Source organism: Oncorhynchus masou, chromosome 5, assembly GCF_036934945.1.
Source record: "Oncorhynchus masou masou isolate Uvic2021 chromosome 5, UVic_Omas_1.1, whole genome shotgun sequence".
NCBI lineage: Eukaryota > Metazoa > Chordata > Actinopteri > Salmoniformes > Salmonidae > Oncorhynchus > Oncorhynchus masou.
In genome coordinates, this window is record NC_088216.1 from 77,201,674 (window position 1) to 77,214,500 (window position 12,827).

The 12,827-nt window shown below is 40.0% G+C and overlaps 1 protein-coding gene across 1 annotated transcript in view; it reads right to left on the reverse strand.

Annotated features, from left to right (window-relative positions):
• LOC135540295 (caM kinase-like vesicle-associated protein) overlaps positions 1–12,564 on the reverse strand; it is a 35,648-nt gene extending 23,084 nt beyond the window's left edge. The window contains exon 1 of the mRNA XM_064966867.1: positions 12,306–12,564. The gene's annotated coding sequence lies outside the window, so the exon portion shown is untranslated. The remainder of the gene's footprint in view (positions 1–12,305) is intronic.
• Positions 12,565–12,827: the final 263 nt, after the last annotated feature.

Consider the following 12,827-nt stretch of genomic DNA (forward strand, 5'->3'; position numbering starts at 1 on the left):
TGAACCCAATCTAACTTCTAAATAGCTGTGCAGAGAGGGTCTGCAGAAAAGAATGTGAGAAACTCCCTAAATACAGGTGCCAAGCTTGTAGCATCATACACAAGAAGCTGTAATCGCTGCCAAAGGCACGTCAACAAAGTACTGAGTAAAGGGGTCTGAATACTTATGCAAAATGTGATATTTCAATTTAATATTTTTAATAAATATGCTTTGTCATTATGGAGTATTGTGTGTAGATTGAGGGAAAAAAACAATTGAATCCATTTTAGAATAAGGCTGTAACGTAACAACATGTGGGAACAGTCAAGGGATCTGACTACTTTCTGAATGCACTGTATCTATATGCACTGGAATGAAACACAAATTGCCATCATTTGAAGTTCCCCTTAAACTTGAGCTTTTTGTACACTGAACAAAAATAAATGGCACATGCAATTTCAAGGATTTTACTAAGTTACAGTTCATGTAAGGAAATCAGTCAATTTAAATAAATTAATTAGTCCCTAATCTATCAATTTCACATGACTGGCATCTGATGGTCACAGATACCTTAAAGAAAGTAGGGGCATGGATCAGAAAAGCAGTCAGTATCTGGTGTGACAATCATTTGCCTCATGCAGTGCGACACATCTCCTTCTCATAGAATTGTGGCTTGTGGAATGTTGTCCCACTCCTCTTCAATGGCTGACATGTCTGGTGGGTATGCAGGCCATGGAAAAACTGGACAATTTTTAGCTTCCAGGAATTGTGTACAGATCCTTGCTACATAGGGCTGTGCATTATGCTGAAACATGGGGTGATAGCGGCGCATGAATGGCACGACAATGGGCCTCAGGATCTCATCACGGTCTCTCTCTGCATTCAAATTGCCATCGATAAAATGCAATTGTGTTCGTTGTTCATGGCTTATGCCTGCCCATACCATAACCCCACTGCCACCATGGGGCACTCTGTTCACAACGCTCGCCCTCACAACCCCATACAGTTCCCGATATAGTTGAAACCAGGACTTATCCGTGAAGTGCACACTTCTACAGGGTGCCAGAGGCCATTTAACTTCTTATGGCTGCAGGGGCAGTATTGAGTAGCTTGGATGAAAGGTGTCCAGAGTAAACGGCCTGCTCCCCAGTCCCAGTTGCCAATATATGCATATTATTATTAGTATTGGATAGACAACACTCGGACATTTCTAAAACTGTTTGAATTATGTCTGTGAGTATAACAGAACTCATTTGGCAGGCAAAAACCTGAGAAGAAATCCAAACAGGAAGTGGGAAATCTGAGGTTGGTCGATTTTCAACCCAGCCCCTGTTGAATACACAGTGGGATATTGGTTATGTTGCACTTCCTAAGGCTTCCACTAGATGTCAACCGTCTTTAGAAACTTGAATGAGGGCTTCTACTGTGATGTGGAGCTGGATGGGAGCTGTTTGAGTCAGTGGTCTGGCAGAGAGCCAGGTCCTGGTCAAGCGCATTTCACATGATAGCGACCTGCGTTCCATGGCTTTTCTACAGACAATGGAATTCTCCGGTTGGAACCTTATTGAAGATTTATGATAACAACATCCTAAAGATTGATTCTATACTTAGTTTGAAATGTTTCTAAGACCTGTAATATAATTTTTTGAACTTTTCGTCGTACGTTTGTCTGGACCTGCACGAGCGTTTGGATTTGTGTACTAAATGCACTAACAAAAGAACCTACCTGGACATAAATAATGGACATTATCGAACAAAACAAACATTTATTGTTGAACTAGGATTCCTGGGAGTGTATTCTGATGAAGATCATCAAATTTAAGGGAATATTTATAATGTTATTTCTGACTTCTGTTGACTCCAACATGGTAGATCTTTTTTTTTCTTTTTTTCTGAGCGCCGTGTCAGATTATTGCATGGTTTGCTTTTCCGTAAAGTTTTTAAAAAATCTGACAGCGGTTGCATTATGGAGAGGTATATCTATATTTCCATGTCTAACAATTGTATTTATCGACATTTATTATGAGTATTTCTGTAAAATGATGTGGCTGTCTGCAATATCACTGGATGTTTTTGGAACTAGTGAATGTAACGCGCCAATGTATACTGAGATTTTTTTTATATAAATATGAACGTTATCCGACAAAACATACATGTATTGTGTAACATGAAGTCCAATGAGTGTCATCTGATGAAGATCATCAAAGGTTAGTGATTGATTTTATCTCTATTTCTGCTTTTTGTGGCTCCTCTCTTTGGCTGGAAAAATGGCTGAATTTTTGGTGGTGACCTAACATAATCCTTTGTGGTGCTTTCGCTGTAAAGCCTATTTGAAATTGGACACTGTGGTGGGAGTAACAACAAGATTACCTTTAAAAACGGTATAAAATACACGTTTGAGGAATTGTAATTGAGATTTCTGTTGTTTTGAATATGGTACACTGCACTTTCACTGGCTGTTGTCATATTGATCCCGTTAACGGGATTGCAGCCCTAAGAAGTTGTTAAGGTGAGCATTTGCCCACTGAAACCGGTTCTGATGTCGAACTGCAGTCATGTTAAGACCCTAGTGAGGACAACGAACACGCAGACGAGCTTCCCTGAGACCGTTTTTGACAGTTGTGCAGAAATTATTTGATTGTGCAAATCCACAGTTTCATCAGCTGTCTGGGTGGCTAGTCTCAGACGATCCTGCAAGTGAAGAAGCTGGATGTGGAGGTCCTGGGCTGGCGTTGTGAGGCCAGTTGGACGTACTGCCAAATTCTCTAAAATGACATTTTAGTGAAATTAACATTAAATTCTCTGGCAAAAGCTCTGGTGGACATTCCTTTAGTCAGCATGCCAATTGCATGCTCCCTCAAAACTTGAGCCATCTGTGGCATTGTGTTGTGTGACAAAACTGCACATTTTAGAGTGGCCTTTTATTGTCCCCAGTACAATGTGCACCTGTAACGGATGTGAAACGGCTAGCTTAGTTAGCTGTGCTAAATAACGTTTCAATTGGTGACGTCACTTGCTCTGAGACCTTGAAGTAGTGGTTCCCCTTGCTCTGCAGAGCGATGGGTAACGATGTTTTGTGGGTGACGGTTGTTGATGTGTGCAGAGGGTCCCTGGTTCGCACCTGGGTATGGGTGCGGGGACAGTCCAAAGTTATACTGTTACATATTTATTTTTTTACCTTTATTTAACCAGGCAAGTCAGTTATGAACAATTTCTTATTTTCAATGACGGCCTAGGAACAGTGGGTTAACTGCCTGTTCAGGGGCAGAACGACAGATTTGTACCTTGTCAGCTCAGGGGTTTGAACTTGTAACCTTCCAGTTACTAGTCCAACGCTCCAACCACTAGGCTACCCTGCCGCCCCAATAATAATCATACTGTTTAATCAGCTTCTTGATATGTCACACCTATCAGGCGGAGGGGTTATGTTGGCAAAGGATAAATGGTCACTAACAGGGATGTAAACAAATTTGTGCACCAAATTTGAGAAAAATACGCTTTTTGTGAGTATGTAAATTCTCTGGGATATTTTATTTCAGCTCATGAAACAATAGAACCAACACTATATATGTTGTGTTTATATTTTTGTTCAGTATAGATTCACTCATCTTGACTCAGATCTCTGCAACACTTTCAGTAGGGTGTGAGGATTTACTTAGACATCAGTATTTTCTCTCATTTTATTGCCGGTAAAAAGGGCTTTAAGTTTGTGTTCTTTGATTGGCTAAGGATATTATTTCCACTCCAATTGCCTTACGCTGATCACTTGTTTTCCGGATTTTCCCTCAAGAAAAGTACAGACATTTGAATATATTAATTATATTTTAAGTAAATATCACACACACACACACACACACGCACACGCACACCAATAATTACCCAGAATATGCTTCCCAGAAGAAGCTGTTATTGCAGACATTACAGTATGGTGACAGTAAGTGACTTCAGGCAAATGTGCACTTATGTTGATTGGGACATGACTTAATCCAATGTAACAAATCTCATTTAACTTAATATTAAAATGTGAATAGCTGTTGTCATGTTGCGCAGTCAAGGGCCTTCAACCCTCATACATAACCAGGCTGGTGTTTGGCTACACATGCTTTAATAATAGGCTACATTATGATTTCCAAGCCATTAATTGTCACCCATGGGAATTTTGATCAAACTGACCTTGGCAGTGGTGTCATTGGGGAGATGTGATTTCCCTTACAGCCATTTAGCAAAGGAAATAGGTGACTGCTTCTCTCCATATTCTCTGATTGAGTCTGTACAGAGGCACTGCCAGTAATACTGTATACCCTGGTTTGGTAAAGGAACGGTATGAAGGTATGAAAATCGGAATACTGCCCAACCTTAGTTGAAAATATAGCCAACATATGTCAAGAGAGCGAGAACAGCTGATGCGGGAGTCGATCCGTGGACCGTGCGAAGTCTAGTTCCTAAAGACCTGTGCCAAAAAAGCTAAATACATATACACTGCTTTTAATAGGATAGTTGTGGGGGTGGGGTTTCAAAATCATTACATAGATCGGTAATTCACACCTGTTTGCTAGAGACTACTACTTGAGATTTTGGTAGTTCAGAAATATAGCCTTCACATTCGATGTTAATTAAGAAAAAACAACAGCCTCTCTCCCTTCTCGTGTCTGACACATTAAGCTTGAATGTTACATAATGTCGGCTGGACACATTAAAACACAACCACTACTCAGCCGTCATGGAAACCAACACAAAGCATGCTACATGTACAGAGGGGACAGAACAGAAGGCAGTGTCCGCCTCTCTATTGAAGTGTTTTTCAAACATTATCTTCATCACAAAACACTTACAGATGCGCTATCTTAATTGGACCAGTTTCTCACAGCAGGGAAATAATCCTGCAGCAGCAGGAAATGTGGATTATAATTAATGGTACATTTTTCGTTCTGACAAATCAAGTCTGAAGTTAAGTCGAAATTACAAAAACTTTAGACGCCCTTTCATACCTCAAATACACCACAGTGGTGCGTCCTTTAAAAGTTGCAGCGTACTGCTGTACAGCTTGCATGGTACAATTAATGCTAGTTAGTGCTAGTTTGACCACCAGAGGGTATCTTTGAGAAGCATTTGACAGCCTTCAAGAGTAGCTGTACAAGAGAATTTAAAACCTTTTTTGTAAGAACATAGTATATGGGACTGATTTGAAAAATGTTTGTTTAATTAATTAGATTAATATTATTGTGTATATATTCCAAGACAAACAAAAAACCCTCTGGGTTTCTGTTAGGATGGAATGGAAATTATGGCACTGTACAACTTGGCGGTCAGGAGAAGGCTACAGTACTTAGCTATTTAGCTAAAGAATCCCTGTGTTATGTGGGGGACTGGGGTTCAATTCCCCGATGGGGAGGAAGAAGTAGCTAGTCCTTGTAAATAAGAATTTGTTCTTAACTGACTTGCCTCGTTAAATAAAAAGGTTACACCAAGAGCATAATATTTCTACACCCTAATTGTAGGTCTAATGAATACCCAAAGGGAGACTCAGTGAAAATAAAAATCTCATTGATTTATCAAGTCGAGTCCCCATGCTTGTCTCAGAGCAGCACAAAACGGTGCTAAAATAGTTGTAGGCTTTGCTTCAAATCCTATTGCTTCTAACTTCAATATGCTCTTTAAATAAATAGATACAGTGGGGCAAAAAAGTATTTAGTCAGCCACCAATTGTGCAAGTTCTCCTGCTTAAAAAGATGAGAGGATGTAAGATGTAAGATGTAATTTTCATCATAGGTACACTTCAACTATGACAGACAAAATGAGAAAAAAAAATACAGAAAATCACATTGTAGGATTTTTTATGAATTTATTTGCAAATTATGGTGGAAAATAAGCATTTGGTCACCTACAAACAAGCAAGATTTCTGGCTCTCACAGACCTGTAACTTCTTCTTTAAGAGGCTCATCTGTCCTCCACTCGTTACCTGAATTAATGGCTGCTGTTTGAACTTGTTATCAGTATAAAATACACCTGTCCACAACCTCAAACAGTCACACTCCAAACTCCACTATGGCCAAGAACAAAGAGCTGTCAAAGGACACCAGAAACAAAATTGTAGAGGCTGGGAAGGCTGGGAAGACTGAATCTGCAATAGGTAAGCAGCTTGGTTTCGAAGAAATCAACTGTGATAGCAATTATTAGGAAATGGAAGACATACAAGACCACTGATAATCTCCCTCGATCTGGGGCTCCATGCAAGATCTCACCCCGTGGGGCCAAAATTATCACAAGAACGGTGAAGAACCACAAGGGGGGACCTAGTGAATGACCTGCAGAGAGCTGGGACCAAAGTAACAAAGCCTACCATCAGTAACACACTACGCCACCAGGGATTCAAATCCTGCAGTTCCAGACGTGTCCCCCTGCTTAGATTGGGAGAATTGGGAGAATGTCATATGGGAGAATGTCATATGGTCAGATGAAACCAAAATAGAACTTTTTGGTAAAAACTCAACTCGTCGTGTTTGGAGGACAAAGAATGCTGAGTTGCATCCAAAGAACACCATACCTACTGTGAAGCATGGGGGTGGAAACATGATGCTTTGGGGCTGTTTTTCTGCAAAGGGACCATGACGACTGATTCGTGTAAAGGAAAGAATGAATGGGGCCATGTATCGTGAGATTTTGAGTGAAAACCTCCTTCCATCAGCAAGGGCATTGAAGATGAAACATGGCTGGGTCTTTCAGCATGACAATGATCCCAAACACACCGCCCAGGCAACGAAGGAGTGGCTTCGTAAGAAGCATTTCAAGGTCCTGGAGTGGCCTAGCCAGTCTCCAGATCTCAACCCCATAGAAAATCTTTGGAGGGAGTTGAAAGTCCATGTTGCCCAGCAACAGCCCCAAAACATCACTGCTCTAGAGGAGATCTGCATGAAGGAATGGGCCAAAATACCAGCAACAGTGTGTGAAAACCTTGTGAAGACTTACAGAAAACGTTTGACCTCTGTTATATAACCTTTGTAGGCAATGACAAAGTATTGAGATAAACTTTTGTTATTGACCAAATACTTATTTTCCACCATAATTTGCAAATAAATTCATTAAAAATCCTACAATGTCATTTTCTGGATTTTTTCTTCTCATTTTGTCTGTCATAGTTGAAGTGTACCTATGATGAAAATTACAGGCCTCTCATTTTTTTTAAGTGGGAGACCTTGCACAATTAGTGGCTGACTAAATACTTTTTTGCCCCACTGTATACACCACTTTACAGGACATTATTCAACATTTGTGAGACTCATGTCATCTACTGTAGGCCTACAGTATATCGAAAAATGTGATGTGACTCTCCGTCCAATAATTACATGTAGAGGATTGGAGGATTCTAAATTAAAACCAAAAGCCGCCTCATGGGTTTCCCGGTGGCGGCCACAACGGGTATCTGTCATTTTGCATTGCGATGCAGTGACAGCTGCGTCAGTGGGGAGCCCCCATCCACAAAGTATCAAACTACAGAGAGGTGTTGGTAAAGGTATATTGTCCTGCTAATAGCCCACATGGTGTCCAGGTCAGGATAACCAAAACATTTCTTTATTAAAGACTATCCGAAAGAATGTTGGTACTTATTTATTTTGATCCAAAGCCATGAATGAGTGAGTCACTCAGCTTTATGTAGGTGCCCCTATATGACAGTGCCATCAACTTGACAATATATAGCAATATTTTAGGTTATTTCGTTGTTGTTTTTTAAAATAAAGTGAGCGATTGTAATCTGAATAAAGGCCAAAATAATATTTGTAAAGGCCAAAACATTTATTTCTGTTCTTAGAGGGAGAGAAATGCTGGACCAATTGTGCTCTGCCTTATGGGACTCCCACTCACAGTTGGATGTGATACATAATAATAATACTTTTTGTTGTATTATTTGTTTTGTCTTTTCTGGTGGATTAACCTCTTACATCTATGGGGGCGCTATTTCATTTTTGGATGAAAAACGTTCCCGTTTTAAACAAGATATTTTGTCACAAAAAGATGCTCGACTATGCATATAATTGATAGCATTCGAAAGAAAACACTCTGACGTGTCCAGAAATACCAAGATATTCTCTGTGCGTGCCCTAGAACGTGAGCTTCAGGCAAAACCAAGATGAGATGGCATCCAGGAAATGACAAGGATTTTTGAGGCTCTGTTTTCCATTGTCTCCTTATATGGCTGTGAATGCGAGAGGAATGAGCCTGTCCTTTCTGTCGTTTCCCCAAGGTGTCTGCAGCATTGTGACGTATTTGTAGGCAGATCATTGGAAGATTGACCATAAGAGACCACATTTACCAGGTGTCCGCCCGGTGTCCTGCGCCGAAATTGGTGCGCAAAAGTCACCTGCCAGTATTTTTCCATGGGATACAGAGAGGAAAGCAAGCTTCCACGAACTGCATATCAATGAAGAGATATGTGAAAAAACACCTTGAGGATTGATTCCAAACAACGTTTGCCATGTTTCGGTCGATATTATGTAGTTAATCCGGAAAAAGTTTTACGTTGTAGGTGACTGAATTTTCGGTTCGTTTCGGTAGCCAGACGCAATGTAGAAAACGGAACGATTTCTCCTACACACAGACGCTTTCAGGAAAAACTGCGCATTTGGTATGTAACTGAGAGTCTCCTCATTGAAAACATCAGAAGCTCTTCAAAGGTAAATGATTTTATTTATTTGGTTATCTGGTTTTTGTGAAAATGTTGCGTGCTAAATGCTACTCAAAATGCTATGCTAGCTTTGCATACTCTTACACAAATTAGTCAATTTCTATGGTTCAAAAGCATATTTTGAAAATCTGAGATGACAGTGTTGTTAAGAAAAGGCTAAGCTTGAGAGCAGACGCATTATTTTCATTTTATTTGCGATTTTCAGAAATCGTTAACGTTGCGTTATGCTAATGAGCCTGAGGCTTTAGTCACAAACCCGGATCCGGGATGGGGAGTTTCAAGAAGTTAAACTGAAATTGCAACCAATCACGGCCGGTTGTGATACAGCCAACCTAACTAAGAAATATATTTCAAGATAGAATTCTCCCCCTACCCTCCGAGGAAAGTTTATTGTCCAGCTACCTGCTAATAGCCATAATGGCGCTGTACAACTTGACCATGTGTGTTTGAAAGAGTATTTTCCAGTAAGCAACTATTTGTTTACCTTCATTAGACAACTTTTTTCCAATATTTCAGTGATAGTAATTATAACTATGGGAATAAATAAACATTTTGATAGAGTATTTGTATCATTATTTTATTATCAAAAGCATAAAGATGCCATTATTAGTTACATTGTTTTAGTTTGAACGTGCAGACTGGCACTAAGAACAGAGGAAATGTTTCCTTAGTCAGCACCATTATTAGTGCAATGCCCCTTAAAGTGTTGCTCTGTGCTACCCACTTCCTCCTCCTCCCTTCCTCATGGGCTAGGTCCATCTTCTGTGCGGCCCATCCCGTGCCCCCTGCCTTCGTGCCTTGAACCTTGCGCGCTTTCAGTGGATACAGCTGGAGAAGTAGATACAGCTGGAGAACTGCAGGTCAACCCCATTGTGCACCACTATGGAGCCAAGACCAATATATATATATTGTCCTGGTAATAAAAGGGTTAATAATATATCTGTGTGACTGTCCAATTCTAAATTAATAATAATAATTGCTTTCTTTAAAAAATAACATTTTGGAGATGATTTTGTTTACAAATAATGTAAAATGAGTGAGAAAAAGGCCACTCTTGAACATGGGGTGAGACATTGTTACTAATTTGTAAGTAAAGCCAGTTTGTTATTTAGAATGATTTATTTCTGTTTTTAGAGGGAGAGAAACCAAAAACCTACAGTCATCTCATGGGTCTCCCAGTCGAGGCTGGCACAGGTATTGAACAAGCATCTGTAACAACACAGTCTTAGACCTCTGCACCACTCAGGCGCTGTACAATATGAATGGTCGGGAGTGGGCTACAGTACTACAGTAAGAGCAAAATAATCCTAACAAAATAAAATAACCTTAGTGTAACAACAGTTTTAGTAATACTGAAGTCATGCACAATTATCCATTTCTATTTAGGTTTATGTCGCCCATTCATTGTCAGACACACAGTAGGACCCAAAAGCATAATCTGTGCTTTAACTCCCCCTTGCGCTGGTCTAGAGTAATTAAGTGGTGACGCAGGGTATCGTACTAAACCACAAATTACCTCTAACTCCTGCAGCATAATGGCACATTTTTTAGTGGAGCAACCACTGTACAAGTGTGCATTTCCTAAAGCTGAGGAAAATAATCTGCGTTATTAAGGACTAAAGATCAAGACTCCGAGGAGAGGCAGATGATGCAAATCAAATGTACTATTCTTCTGACAGGCCAGAAAAATTCTGATCTGAAAACCTGGATAAAAAATACCATTCTCCTACATGTACAGCTGTATGGAAAGATGCACCTGGCACAATAGACACTATTATTAAAAACTATATTAACAATAGAAACTCTATTAAACAGGGTTAGTGATACGCAATGGCTCCAGCCAAGCCACTGACATAAAGTTCCTGCTCTGTGACTGCATATACAGTGCATTCGGAAAGTATTAAGACCCCTTGAAACAAGATTCTCTGGTCTGATGAAACCAAGATTGAACTCTTTGACCTGAATGCTAAGTGTCACTTCTGGAGGAAACCTGGAACCATCCCTTCGGTGAAGCATGGTGGTGGCAGCATCATGCTGTAGGGATGTTTTCCAGCAGCAGGGACTGGGAGGTCTTGTCAGGATCGAGAGAAAGATGAACAGAGTAAAGCACAGAGAGATCCTTGATGCAAACATGTTCTAGAGAGCTCAGGACCTCAGACTGGGGCGAAGTCTGAGGACAACAACCCTAAGCAAAGACAATGCAGGAGTGGCTTTGGGACAAGTCTCTGAATGTCCTTGAGTGGCCCAGCCAGAGCCCGCGCTTGAACCCGATCGAACATCTCTGGAGAGACCTGAAAATAGCTGTGCAGCAACGCTCCCTATCCATCCTGACAGATCTTGAGAGGATCTGCAGAGAAGAACAGGAGAAACTCTCCAACTACAAGTATGCCAAGCTAGTAGCGTTATACCCAAGACTTGAGGCTGTAATCGCTGCCAAAAGGTGCTTCAACAAAGTACTGAGTAACAGGCAACACAAGCAAGTTCTTGTGGAACAGTCGATGGAACACTGGGTTACGGGACAGAAGGTTGTAGGTTCAAATACCACTGCGGTAAGCTCACTATCCTTGTTGGTGTTGGAAGAGGTCAGACTCAGTACAAAGTCTAGTTTTAATTTACATTTGGATGAGTTGTTAAATAACGTGAATTCAATGTGAACTTAACAAAAAAATAAACAATATCATTGGATATAGATTAAAAGTTGGGTTACAAAAATATGAAATGCACTTATGTTGATGACTTTTTGCAAATCCAATTAGCTTGCCAAGTTGATTTAACATCATCATAGATTTTTTTTTGAAATGGCAGTTTTTGCACAGTGGGTTACATCCACAAGCCTGCGTAGGCTTGACATCCACGAGCATGTGAGGACATGCTCTTTGGGTCGGAGGGTGCCGTCTGATACCCAACAGTGCGGTATTGCTATATCAGAAGTAATCTGACTCCTTTTAGACAGTAAAATCACTTGAGAGGGTAGCAGCAAGTCTACATGTGGAATCAAGAATGAGGAGGAATCACTCTGATGATAAGTGAGAAGGGTGTTATATGACATGTTAATCTGCTGGATAAAGTGACAGGGACACAGGGACACTGTTATAACCTGCAGAGTTGAGGGAAATGCTGCAGCATTAGATGCTGTGCCTTAAACTTTGACTAGGGAAAGGAAAAGTGCACATGGTCATAATATGACGTCACCAGTGTCATTTCCAATAGTCATGCATTATTAATAGTTTTGGCTTGAATGTAGTTATTAATTAGTTGTTTGATACGCAATCAAATCTAACGATATTCTAATGAAAATGTATCTATTTTCATCCGATTCCGGTATTTTTTTTTTTCAAATTCTATAATCCTTTCAAACGTCTCAGACAATTATAAAACGATTCACTTTCATGTGTTCACATTAAATGGAATTGTTAAATTGCTTTTTGAAATTCGCCATTCTTGTAACTCAAATTAACCTTCTTTTTGAAACCTGCAACATGCAGTGAAGAATGTCCATCAAGAAAGCCATTCAAATTGTAGTGAAACCGAACAAAATGACACCAAAAAAATGTCTAGGTTTTTTATTCAGAAAATGCTTGAGATATCGTAGTTAACGTTTGACATTATAACATGTCCAATGTGCGCGCTGCGCTGCTCACTCACCTGAAATTACTCTGTCAAAATTGTGTCCGCTTTCTCAGTTATTTTCTTTCTTTACATGTGCTTTGTGGTAGAAATAGCTTGATGAGCGCTAGGTTTTCGTGCGTTAGTTAGCAGTGTATACTTTCATTCCCTGTTAAATAAAAAAAGGTAGATCCTGGCTCATCTGCTTCATCAAGTGCTTCTTTACGAGAGCAGCACCGCGAGAACATGGACATCGGTGGTAGGCAGCCTACTCTACTAACCAACGTGCAGGCAAGGAAGGCGTGGTGTGCGTGTGCATATACGTGCGAGTGGGGGACGGACAAAATTAAATCAACCACTCTTTCCATTGATGTTAACCACATTTATAAAAAAATATATATTTGTATGATCATATTGAGAAAATAATTTATCATATTTTCTCCCATCAACAGCAAAATCTATCTATTTGTTGGTGCAAATAGATGAGTTTAGCAATCCAGATTTAAATGTAAAAACGTAAAATTAAATAGAAGACTGCTTTCCACATGCAGTGTATGAACT